Source organism: Oryx dammah, unplaced genomic scaffold, assembly GCF_014754425.2.
Source record: "Oryx dammah isolate SB20612 unplaced genomic scaffold, SCBI_Odam_1.1 HiC_scaffold_21, whole genome shotgun sequence".
Lineage (NCBI taxonomy): Eukaryota > Metazoa > Chordata > Mammalia > Artiodactyla > Bovidae > Oryx > Oryx dammah.
In genome coordinates, this window is record NW_024070205.1 from 11,220,333 (window position 1) to 11,234,220 (window position 13,888).

At 44.6% G+C, this 13,888-nt stretch overlaps 1 pseudogene; it reads right to left on the reverse strand.

The window, feature by feature from the left end:
* The window catches only part of LOC120880433, a 92,715-nt pseudogene that overhangs the window by 66,106 nt on the left and 12,721 nt on the right, over positions 1–13,888 (reverse strand).

The following is a 13,888-nucleotide window of genomic DNA, read 5'->3' on the forward strand; positions in this document are numbered from 1 at the left end:
CAGAGAAGGCTAGGCACATGTCCCTTGAAACCATTACCTCACGAAGCTTAACAAGGGTCTAGGCCTTTCGCAGAGAAAGACTATTCAGTCTAAGCAACATCCAAGATCATCTTATCAAAGTCAGAGGTTTTAAGGGACACAAGTGATCAACTAAGAAAATAAGAAAGACAGGGACTTCCCTGGCTTCCAGTGGTTAAGTGTTCACCTTCCAATGCCGAGGGTGAGGATTTGATCCTGGTCCCTGAGCAAAGATCCCACATGCCTCGAGGCCAAAAAAACCGAAACATAAAACAGAAACAATGTTGTAACACAGTCAATAAAGGCTTTGAAAAATATTCCCACATTAAAAAAATATTTTAAAAAAGAAAATAAGAAATACAAATAGCAAAAAAAAAAAAAAAAAACCACTATGGTGGCTCAGATGGTAAAGAATCTGCCTGCAGTGCAGGAGACCCAGGTTTGATCCCCAGATGGGACGGATCTACTGGAGAAAGGCATGGCAATCCATTCCAGTGTTCTTGCCTGGAGGAGCCCATGGACAGAGGAGCCTGGTGGGCTACAGTCCATGGGGTCACAAAGAGTCAGACAGGACTGAAGTGACTTAGCACAAGCACATATATATAATTCTCTAATATTGTAAGATATAAACATATCCAGAAATACAAATACTATTATATATAAACATATGAAATCAGCCTCACCTGAAGCTAAAGAAATGCAAATAAAAATGATATAATATGGTGTTTGCCCTAATTTACAAAATCTAGAAAGAATAAAAAAGTTCAGCATTGGTTCAGATGAGAGTGTGGAGAACCGTTCTCTCGAGCCCAGCACTAGGGCTGGCAGTTTGGTCCATAAGATCGTCTCAGGAGGCCACGTCTACCAGAAACACTACACACGTGCGTGCTCCCAGATCTGTAACTTCACTTGTATCTCTTGATGGAATACCCAGGTTAGTGCATAAAGTCGTGTGTATAAGGCTTTCATTGTACTGGGTTTTGAAAATATGAAAAATTGGAAGCTATTTAAATACCTAGTAAAAGGAGACTGGTAAATAAAATATGGTATCCATTCAATGAAATACTATATCACTATTATAGGAACAATACAAGATTTCATGATGCTGAAAAATGTTATAATACACAGCAAGATGAGAAAAGCAGAATCGATGCAGTACATAATCTGATACTCTTTGTAATACCAGAGCTAGTTAATGTATTTGGTGGTTAAACCAGGATATACACTGCATACTAGCAGTGGCCCTTTTGGCTAAATGTTAAATGTTGTCTAGAAAAGTGCCTGGCACAAAATAGGCCCACAGTAACTATTTGTTCACTAAATAGATTTATACACACTTACTACGCACCAGGCAGTGTTGTAAGCACCTGATAGAATATTTCAGTCTGTCCACAGCACTGGGCTCCAAGTCCTACCGTGAACTCCACTGAGCCGAGAGGGTGCACCACGAGGTGAAGCCAGCCAAATTGCCTCAGTCACCCAGTCAGGAAATACTGAAGCCAAGATTCAAACTCAGGCAGCCTCAGTCCAAAGTCTTAAACACTCTCTGGACATGTGTGCAGAGAGAAGTCTGAGAGGTGGTACACCAACAAGCACATCAGTAGCAGTGATTCAGGCAATGCTGGGTGGTGGGGTTATTCAAGGTCTTGTTTTCCTTTGTACTTACCAGAGTTTTCTAATTTCTCTACAGTGATGTAAAATTTAATTTTTGTATCTGTGTGTGTGTGTGTACTCAGTTGGGTCCGACCCTTTGGGACCTCCATGGACTGTAGCTCTCCAGGCTCCTCTGTCCATGGAATTCTCCAGGCAAGAATACTGGAACGGGCTTCCATTTCCTCCTCCAGGGGATCTTCCCAACCCAGGGATCGAACCTGTGTCTCTTACATCTCCTGCATTGGCAGGTGGACTCTACAGTGGTGCCATCTGGGAAGCCCTTTAATTTTCTTTGAAATAACATGTGATGTCCTTTAATGGATGCTTAGAGCAGAGGAAGTGGGTTCTCAAGAGACAGGGAAAAGATGAGGGACAAGCAGAGTAGGGATCTCTAACCTCTGGGCCTCTGACTGGTGCCTCCTGTTAGATCAGAGTGGCATTAGGTTAGAAACAAAGCATACAACACTACTCTATTTAAAATGGATAGCCAACAGGAACCTGTTGTATAGCACATGGCATTCTGCTCAATATCATGAGCCCGCCTGGATGGGAGCAGGGCTTGGAGGAGAACGGATGCATGCAGATGTGTGGCTGAGTTCCTTCACTGTTCACCTGAAACTATCACAGCTTTGTTCATCAGCTATTCCCCAGTACAAAATGGTTTTGGTGTTAAAAAAATAATAAAAAAATTTTTTAAAAGGAAAAAAAAAACATTGTATACGAAGTCTTTTTATCTAAGATTTATATTACCAGATGACCAAGGAAAATATATCCATTTAAAATGAAGACCAAAAGAAAAAAAAATGAAGACCAAGATTTGACAGTAAACAATGAATAAAAATTATCTATAAGGGTATTATTAAAGAACAAAAATGTAAATTATGAAAAAAAGAAATAACGTATAGAATAAATGTAATGTGCTTGAATTATCCCCAAATCATTGCCCACCACCACCACTCTAGTTCATGGGAAAATTGTCTTCCACCAAAATGGTCCTTGGTGCCAAAAAGGTTGGGGATTACTGAAACAGAGGGACCAAGTTTCTGCAAACAAGGTAGTAAATTTCAAAAACTACAGGCCCCTCACTTCCCATGAGTTCTTTGCTGTGTCCTTCAACCCCAGAGGATTCCAGGACGCTCCTTGGGGTTGCCAGTCTCCTGGAGAGACACATGGTGACCCTACATTCAGGGCCTCTTGCAAGGCCATCCTCATGTGGACACACCATTTATGGGTGGAGCTGCATTTGCCCAAAGACATTTCTTGAAGTTCTGTACCGGACGTCAGGTGGGCATGAAGGGTACGACTCGACAAAGATATAGCCCCTGCCTTCAAGAAATTCAGAAATTGTGGGGGAGATGGACAAACAGAAAACACACAAACTCATTACAGGACTAATAAAATAGAAGGAAATCAGGATGTTATAAGAGCATCTGATTCCTGTAACATCCTGTACTTGCCTGTGTTGTAGAGCTTGTTGTTTTTTCTATTTTAATTGTGTGCTTCCTCGTCCATCTCTCCAACTGTGCACAAACTCCTTGAGGACTGGCATTGAATCTCACCCATGTTTGTGTCCCAACGCTTGGCACAGAGTAGGCCATTTAGCCAACAGCAGCTTTGCCTGAACGGTTATCTATACAGAAATGGTTCTGTCAATAACTTCTCCAGTTTGATCCATCAAGGAACAGGTTAAAGGAGAGAGGCTACACTGAAAAAAGCATGCCTGGAGATCTCTCTGGCTCAGATGGAGTGAACCAGGTCGACAGACAGAAAGAGGAAGGAAAAAACTCCTAGGCTGTGTGAACGCAAGTCCAAGATCGAGCTAAGAAACAGCTGATTTGTTTCGGTCAAAATAGATGTGGCTGCAACAGAGATGAGTCACAGAGGGCCTTTTAGTCACACTAAGTTCATATTTAATCTTCCAGGCTATGAGGATTCAAAAAAATAGAAGAGAGATGGTCAGATTTGGCTACAGGAAAGTCAGTGTGGTAGCACCATGGAAGGTGGAAGAAAGGGGGCAAATCAGAGGGAAGGAGGCCAGTTCAGTTGGGAGGTCCCTCCCAACTGGTCCCTCTGGGCTGCAAGGAAGCAGCCCAGAAAAATGATGACCTGGATGAAGGCAAGGCTTCCAAGAATGCAGAAAAAAAGACATCCCAACATTATTTTCCTCCAGGCCAGCCTGAAATCATTCTCAGGCATACAGAACAGTTAAAAATGACACTTGTGTGTGAAAAAAGGCAAAGCTGATCTTGAGGACTTAGCCATATTGCCAACTCAGCAGCCCCAATCCCCCAAGGCTTCACACCCCACTAGCACCTCAGCGCCCACCCCTCCCACAGGCAGGGACGAAGACATCCCAGCAGCCAGAGGAGCGCTCTGAAGCAGCAGCAGAGTGGGGGAGAAGAACATTACAGAGCCCAGCATCTGTGGCAAGCAGCTGCCAAGCGGCCCCCATGTGCTCCCGCAGCTGTCGGCGTGATGGCAATGGAAGAAGGAACAGAAGGACGAAAAGAACTTTCAGCAACAGGCTCCGAGTGCCAGGCAGGTAGGTAGGCCCTGGGGCAACCCAGGCCGATCCACTGGGGCTCCCGGGGGCTGCTGCTTGCCTTGGAGAACGGCCACACGGAGCCCCTAGCTTCCCAGGCTGGGCTTTGCAGGACACCAGTCCCCTCACCTGAACCAGGGGCCCAGGGGAGTGGAGACTGGACTTGCCGAGCCAGCTTCCTTAGTTTGATTTCAAGGTTCCCGTCTCCGTCCCTCTGAAGGTGCAATATGACTCAAACCACTTGGTGTTCAAATCTGTGACTCAAAGCTCCATGTGGTGAGGAGACCTGTTTGAGAGATTCATGACGCCCTCACCACCAAATAATCAAGGATGGCCCAGGGTACTTCACGCAACTAAAACAGGAATCACTGATTTTAACAGCAGGTTGAAGGCATGCATCACATTATCTACTCATTCATCCATTAATTCAGAGATTTATCTAGTACCAAGTATATAAGAACATGCTAGGCTTTGTGGCAGCTAAAAGAGATATGGAAGGCAAACTGATAATGCAGAGTTTGTCAAGCTGTACAGCTTACAAAGAACTCTATTCACTGTTTTTCTTTTTACAACTAGAGCTAATATTCAGTCATTTGTATAGTCCAGGCATTACAGATATTTACAGCCATTGACTACCCTGTCTGGCCAGACTTCCCTGGTGGCTCAGTGGTAAAGAGTTCGCCTGATGATGCAGGAGAAGCAGGTTTGATCCCTGGGTCGGGAAGATCCCCTGGAGAAGGAAATGGTAACCCACTCCAGTATTCTTGCCTGGAAAATTCCATGGATAGAGGAGCCCAGCAGGCTGCAGTTCCTGGGGTCACAAAGAGTCGGACACAAGTTAGAGAAAAAGACCAAGCCCTGCCTGGCCAGTGGTCTTGTGAATCAGTGGTTAAATGCAGCATTTTGAAAACTGCCCCTGCCCACAGCAATGCTGCCCAGTCATCTTTACATTTTCAATCATTCTGGTCTGTGATCACCTCCTAGTAGGTGACACAGTCAGGATTAGAACCCATAAGTTGCTTAGGATAAAGTTGGAAGATGAAGATATCAGGGAGACATGAAAGAATTCTAAGATGACATGAAAACAAACACCTGATCCTGTGAGCCACAGAGCTGGCACAGTACATGGGTGAAGTGAGACACGAGTGGAGACTGTCGCACACACAGCAACTCAGAGGGGCGGTCATTTTGCGGGGGTTGACAGGTGATGGAGACCTTGAAAAAAAAATGGGGATTTGGATAGGGTTTTGGTCCAGGTTGTCAGGGAAACAGGCTCTGGACAGAATGCCCAGGTTCAAAACTCAGCTTTCCATGTATAAAATGAGGGTAATAATAAGGGTTTTTCTAAGGATCAGGATATAATGGTCATCTGAGTTAAATTCACCCATTCCAGTCCATTTTAGTTTGCTGATTCCTAGAATGTCGACGTTCACTCTTGCCATCTCTTGTTTGACCACTTCCAATTTGCCTTGATTCATGGACCTGACATTCCAGGTTCCTATACAATACTGCTCTTTACAGCATCGGACCTTGCTTCTATCACCAGTCACATCCACAGCTGGGTATTCTTTTTGCTTTGGCTCCATCCCGTCATTCTTTCTGGAGTTATTTCTCCATTGATCTCCAGTAGCATATTGGGTACCTACTGACCTGGGTAGTTCCTCTTTCAGTATCCTATCATTTTGCCTTTTCCTACTGTTCATGGGGTTCTCAAGGCAAGAATACTGAAGTGGTTTGCCGTTCCCTTCTCCAGTGGACCACATTCTGTCAGACCTCTCCACCATGACCTGCCCGTCTTGGGTTGCCCCGCAGGCATGGCTTGGTTTCATTGAGTTAGACAAGGCTGTGGTCCTAGTGTGATTAGATTGACTAGTTTTCTGTGAGTATGGTTTCAGTGTGTCTGCCCTCTGATGCCCTCTTGCAACATCTACCATCTTACTTGGGTTTCTCTTACCTTGGGTGTGGGGTATCTCTTCATGGCTGCTCCAGCAAAGCACAGCCTCTGGAGTAGCCATGATGGTCAACAAAAGAGTCCAAAATGCAGTACTTGGATGCAGTCTCAAAAACGACAGAATGATCTCTGTTTGTTTCCAAGGCAAACAATTCAATATCACAGGAATCCAAGTCTATGCCCCAACCAGTAATGCTGAAGAAGCTGAAGTTGAACTGTTCTATGAAGACCTACAAGACCTTTTAGAACTAACACCCCAAAAAGATGTCCTTTTCATTAGAGGGGACTGGAATGCAAAAGTAGGAAGTCAAGAAACACCTGGAAACGAAAGTTAGGAAAGTTAAATCGCTCAGTGTGTCCAACTCTTTGCGACCCCATGGACTGTAGCCTACCAGGCTCCTCAGTCCATGGAATTTTCCAGGCCAGAGTACTGAAGTGGGTTGCCATTTCCTTCTCCAGAAAGAAACACCTGGAGTAACAGGCAAATTTGGCCTTGGAATGTGGAATGAAGCAGGGCAAAGACTAATAGAGTTTTGCCAAGAAAATACACTGGTCAGAGCAAACACCCTCTTCCAACAACACAAGAGAAGACTTTACACATGAACATCACCAAATGGTCAACACCAAAATCAGATTTATTATATTCTTTGCAGCCCAAATGGAGAAGCTCTATACAGTCAACAAAAACAAGACCAGGAGCTGACTGTGGCTCAGATCATGAACTCCTTATCACCAAATTCAGACTTAAATTGAAGAAAGTAGGGAAAACCACTAGACCATTCAGGTATGACCTAAATCAAATCCCTTATGACTATACAGTGGAAATGAGAAATAGATTTAAGGGCCTAGATCTGATAGATAGAGTACCTGATAAACTATGGAATGAGGTTCATGACATTGTACAGGAGACAGGGATCAAGACCATCCCCATGGAAAAGAAATGCAAAAAAGCAAAATGGCTGCCTGGGAGGCCTTACAAATAGCTGTGAAAAGAAGAGAAGCGAAAAGCAAAGGAGAAAAGGAAAGATATAAGCATCTGAATGCAGAGTTCCAAAGAATAGCAAGAAGAGATAAGAAAACCTTCCTCAGCGATCAATGCAAAGAAATAGAGGAAAACAACAGAATGGGAAAGACTAGAAATCTCTTCAAGAAAATTAGAGATACCAAGGGAACATTTCATGCAAAGATGGGCTCAATAAAGGACAGAAATGGTATGGACCTAACAGAAGTAGAAGATATTAAGAAGAGATGGCAAGAATACACAGAAGAACTGTACAAAAAAGATCTTCACGACCCAGATAATCATGATGGTGTGATCATTCACCTAGAGCCAGACATCCTGGAATGTGAAGTCATGTGGGCCTTAGAAAACATCACTATGAACAAAGCTAGTGGAGGTGATGGAATTCCAGTTGAGCTCTTTCAAATCCTGAAAGATGATGCTGTGAAAGTGCTGCACTCAATATGCCAGCAAATTTGGAAAACTCAGCAGTGGCCACAGGACTGGAAAAGGTCAGTTTTCATTCCAATCCCAAAGAAAGGCAATGCCAAAGAATGCTCAAACTACCGCACAATTGCACTCATCTCACATGCTAGTAAAGGAATGCTCAAAATTCTCCAAGCAAGGCTTCAGCAATACGTGAACCGTGAACTTCCAGATGTTCAAGCTGGTTTTAGAAAAGGCAGAGGAACCAGAGATCAAATTGCCAACATCTGCTGGATCATGGAAAAAGCAAGAGAGTTCCAGAAAAACATCAATTTCTGCTTTATTGACTATGCCAAAGCCTTTGACTGTGTGGATCACAATAAACTGTGGAAAATTCTGAAAGAGATGGGAATACCAGACCACCTGACCTGCCACTTGAGAAACCTATATGCAGGTCAGGAAGCAACAGTTAGAACTGGACATGGACCAACAGACTGGCTTCAAATAGGAAAAGGAGTACATCAAGGCTGTATATTGTCACTCTGCTTATTTAACTTATATGCAGAGTACATCATGAGAAATGCTGGGCTGGAAGAAACACAAGCTGGAATCAAGATTGCTGGGAGAAATATCAATAACCTCAGATATGCAGATGACACCACCCTTATGGCAGAAAGTGAAGAGGAACTAAAAAGCCTCTTGATGAAAGTGAAAGTGGAGAGTGAAAAAGTTGGCTTAAAGCTCCACATTCAGAAAACAAAGATCATGGCATCCGGTCCCATCACTTCATGGCAGATAGATGGGGAAACAGTGGAAACAGTGTCAGACTTTATTTTGGGGGGCTCCAAAATCACTGCAGATGGTGACTGCAGCCATGAAATTAAAAGACGCTTACTCCTTGGAAGGAAAGTTATGACCAACCTAGATAGCATATTCAAAAGCAGAGACATTACTTTGCCGACTAAGGTTCATCTAGTCAAGGCTATAGTTTTTCCAACAGTCATGTATGGATGTGAGAGTTGGACTGTGAAGAAGGCTGAGCACCAAAGAATTGATGCTTTTGAACTGTGGTGTTGAGAAGACTCTTGAGAGTCCCTTGGACTGCAAAGAGATCCAACCAATCCATTCTGAAGGAGATCAGCCCTGGGATTTCTTTGGAAGGACTGATGCTAAAGCTGAAACTCCAGGACTTTGGCCACCTCATGCAAAGAGTTGACTCTTTGGAAAAGACTCTGATGCTGGGAGGGATTGGGGGCAGGAGGAGAAGGGGACGACCGAGGATGAGATGGCTGGATGGCATCACTGACTCGATGGACATGAGTCTGGGTGAACTCTGGGAGTTCATGATGGACAGGGAGGCCTGGCATGCTGCGATTCATGGGGTCGCAAAGAGTCAGACACGACTAAGCGACTGAACTGAACTGAACTGAACAAGAATCTGAATAGCCTTCATCACTTCTGTGCTCTTCTGCAAGAACCAGTCACTTGTAAAACTGCTAACTTTTTCTTCATCCCCATGAGTACAGAGTTCATGTGAGCCTGGGATGCATAAAACTTGCTCACAACCTTCCTTGACCTCCTCACCTCCATGGCCAGAACTACACAGATAGCCCTCTGAGCCTTCTTAGCAGCATCTTTCACGAATAGTCTTGATTTGTCTGCTTCTCCTTGAATGTTTCAAGCTTGCCTGTTAGCAACTCTAATTTCCTTTCTTAGCCAACAAAATCCACATGCAAAAATTAGTTACATTTCTATATATTAACAACAAACTACTTGAAAAAGAAAGAAAACAATCCCACCTAAATAGAATGAAAAAGGATAAAAATACTTAGGAGTAAATTTAACCATACTTTGGCCACCTCATGTGAAGAGTTGACTCATTGGAAAAGACTCTGATGCTGGGAGGGATTGGGAGCAGGAGGAAAAGGGGACGACAGAGGATGAGATGGCTGGATGGCATCACGGACTCGATGGATGTGAGTCTGAGTGAACTCCAGGAGTTGGTGATGGACAGGGAGGCCTGGCGTGCTGCGATTCATGGGGTCGCAAAGAGTTGGACATGACTGAGTCACTGAACTGAACTGAACTGAACAGAAGTGAAATCACATGAGAAGGAACATCCAGACTTCTTATTGCCTGGTCCACCCCCAGCCCCACACAAACACCCCTCTCTGCATACCCATGCAAGTGACTGCAGCCTTCCAACATTTTCTCCTCAAACCTGCCCATCAGGCCTGTTAGTGAGTCTTCAATGACCATCTCCTCTTCTCTTTCACAGGGCACATGGTCACACAAATGAAGATGACACTTTCCAACCTCCCCTCCATCTGATATGGAAAGACCCAGCCAAAGCAACATGAGCAGAAGCCGTGTGTGTAACTTCAAGTCACATCCTTAAAAGGAGGTGTGTGTCCCCCTTCCTCCCTTTTGCTGTTTTCAGTGTAAATGTGGGTAAGAGGCACCTTGGATCAAGCTGGTGTAGGCCATACTCTGCAAAGGCAGAGCAAAATGTCAGCATGAGCTTGGGCCCCTAGACGATCTCAAAGAGCAAAGCCACCATCCAAGCACTGAAGCACTTTCTTCCAGACTGTTCCATGGGAAAGACATTTGCATTTTATATAAGCTACTCTTGAGAGTCCTTTGGACAACAGGGTCACCAAACCAGTCAATCCTAAAGGAAATCAACCCTGAATAGTCATTGGAAGGACTGATGCTGAAGCTCCAATACTTTGGTCACCTGATGCGAAGAGTCGCTTCATTGGAAAAGACCTTGATGCTGAGAAAGATTGAGGACAAAAGGAGGAGGGGGCGACAGAGGATGAAATGGTTGGATGGCATCACTGACTCAATGGAGCAAACTTTGGGAGATGGTAAAGGACAGAGAAGCCTGGTGCACTGAGCAACTGAACAACAAAGCCACTCTTATTTGGAGTTTCTATTACAAGCAGCCGACCTCATATGCTAGCAAATATTACCAATCAAACTAGAAATCCAGCTACTTTTCTCACCAGCAACATACATTCCTGGCCCCTGGAGAGCTAGAATATTCTCTGTATGTGGTGGGACTCCAGCGGTTTTTACATAGATCTATCTCCCCTACCTCAAACCCTATTCCACCCACTGTTCCAAAGATTCCTGAAGGCTCTCTCAGAAAAAGCCAAGGCTTCCATCTCTGGTAAATTATAACCCCTAGGAAGAATAACACACTATACTATTAATCAGTTTTTGTACCTGTGAAAGGCAGAACTGAGAATGTTCTGCTAAGGAGGGAAAAAAGGCTTTGAAATAAAAATGTGGCACCACTGAAAACCCATAAACCTCACAAATTTGCCTAAGATTGGTGTGAGAATAGAGCCAAACCAAAGACTGCCAGCGTGATCCCGCTCTATTAAGAAGACCTCCTAAGTCTTAATGCCCTCCTTAACAACTGAAACTGGCCTCAGCAGCACTGAGCATACTGAGGAGACTGGGGCCTCCCTGGTAGAGTCCGTTCCCTCTGGGGAGGAACCACCTGTGTTGTCAGTCAGGTAAGGTACACGAAGTTCCTGTCCTATCCCTGGGAAGGGGAGAAGGAAAGTCACGCTCTTCCTCCTGGCTTTCTCAGCTCCCTGGCTCTAGAGGATGACATTGCCCTTCCCCACTTGTCCTTGACTGAGTAGACACTCTAATGTATCTAGAAGTCACTTTTCTTTTCATTTTGGGATCTGGTAAATGTTACCGTCTGCAGCTGACTCAGCCTGCCCTGAAGTGAAGGAATCTGTATAGTCTGTCAATCTCCACAGCTTTGGAGAATGTTTTAAATGGCATTTGGTGATTGAAAGCAAGATACAATTGCCCTGTGACAAAGAAGCTAATGATCAAGGCCCCTCTAATAGCTTTTATATTACTGTGAAGTCACAACACTCTCCTGCTACTTTTTATTCATGCAAATGAAGTACACATCAAATCAAAGCAAACTGTCTGTCAACAGGTTGGCTTCAAGACCAGAAGCCTCTTTTGCTTCTCTTTTTAAATAAAGAGCAAGCAAGGACAGAAAAGAAACAAGATGGCACCTTTTGTGCTTGTTTTCATAATTTTTTTTTCCCTTCTGTCCTCCTCCTGGAGTAAACCTGAAAGGTCACAAGATAACGGTTTTTCATTCGTATCCCTGAGCCAAAGGTATTTGGAGATGATGAAACACACACACACTTGTTTGTTGCTTTTCTTTTCATTTGGAGTCCTCCTGTCAAGGTGCCCAGAATAATGCTTCTGGAGCAGATGGGGAAGGCAGACGAAGCCATGCTGGGAAACCACGTTTCCAGACGCGGCGTTTGTGTCAGCCCTGTTCTTCGGCAGAAACAGCCACCTGGGGGAGCCTGCCCCGCCATCCTCTGTACCCTGCACACGGGTCCAAGAGGACCTTTCACACTTGGCTATTCATAATGCTTATTAATTTGGTACCTGCTTCTAGAAACCCTATATTTTTCACCAGGCTTTGGCGCGATAGTGCTGTTGGAAAGAATCTTGAGATAAAGAGACGCATCTAACAGCCAAGATAAATGCAGTCGTACTGCGGAGCAGAACACTAGAGGTAGCCCCAGGAAGACAGCTGTTCTCATCGGACGTCTGCAGACCCCTTAAGCCAGGAGGGAAGGATTTGGAGGGAAAATGCCTAAGACTCCAGTGTTTCACTTTCAGTGTCAAAGATCATTGTCTTATTACGGACGTTGTGTTGTGATCGGTATTACTCAATGATACCTCCGGACTAAAAGGATCTGGGGAATATAACCAAGAGCATAACTCCCCAAAACAGCCACTGCCCCCATAGCATTGCTGTGCTATTTCATTATCTTAGTTAGACCTCACACCCAGGGCCAGATGGCTATGATTTAAACGTAGGCAGTCCTGTTGGGGTCTCTTCAGTTCAGTTCAGTTCAGTAGCTCAGTCATGTCTGACTCTTTGCAACCCCATGAACTGCAGCACGCCAGGCCTCCCTGTCCATCACCAACTCCTGGAGCCTACCCAAAGGGGTCAATAGATAGCATTCTGCTTCACCTGAGACAAAGGACTGGCAGAAGGGAGCTGAAATAAAACCTTTATCACCAATAATGGCCAGCTGGCAGGACACTGCTAAGCATGAGAGCCCCAGAATTAGGCAGAATTGCTCTCCCCGGTACAGGTATGCTGGACCCGGGAAGATGGCCCATTCAGTGTAGAGAGGGGAGAGAACTGCTTCCTGCAGGCAGGCAGTTGGCTCTGCAGAAGAAAAAGGGGAGAGGTGGGTCACACACATTTCAGTTTGTTTTTCCTAAACATATCAATATGATAAATCACTCCCCTGTCACAGAGCACCAGTTTGAGCTCCCTGAGTCATACAGCAAAATGATGTTTTTGAACTGTGGTGTTGGAAAAGATTCTTGAGAGTCCCTTGGACTGCAAGGAGATCAAACCAGTCAATCCTAAAGGAAATCAACCCTGAATATTCATTGGAAGGACTGATGCTAAAACTGAAGCTCCAATACTTTGGCCACCTGATGCAAAGAGCCTTCTCATTGGAGAGTACTCTGATGCTGGGAAAAACTGAGGGCAGAAGGAGAAGGGGGAAACAGAGGATGAGCTGGTTGGATGGTAGCACTGACTCAATGGACATGAGTTTGAGCAAACTCTGGGAGATAGTGAAGGCCAGGGAATCCTGGTGTGCTGCAGTTCATAGGGTCGCAAAGAGTCAGACACGACTTAGCAACTGAATACCAACAATATCTGCTTTACATATGGTAGTGTATATGTTGGGGTGAGAGGTGGGAGAGAAGTTCAAGAGGGAGGGGACATGTGTATACTTATGGCTGATTCATGTTGGTGTATGGCAGAAACCAACACAATATTGTAAAGCAATTATCCTCCAACTAAAAATAAATAAATTTTATAAAAGAAGATAAACAAATACATGTGCTAAGTTGTGTCTGACTCTTTGTGACCAAGGACTGTAGCCTGCCTGGCTCCTCTGTCCACGGGATTCTCCAGGCAAGAATATTGGAGTGGGTTGCCAATCCCTTCTCCAGGGGATCTTCCCAACCCAGGGATCGAACTCAGGTCTTCTGCATTGCATGTGGATTCTTTACTGTCTCAGCTACCAGGGAAGCCCCAAATAAATAAATGAAAATATTTTTAAAAAAATCACTCCCCTAAAGCAAGCGAGTAAGGAGATTGAGAATGTCCTGAATGCCACACCTCCTACTTGGAAAAATATGCCAAGAGTGGGGAACAAGCTACGCCTCCCAGCACCACTGCAGCGTAAGGGAACAGACCCAGAGAGAACTT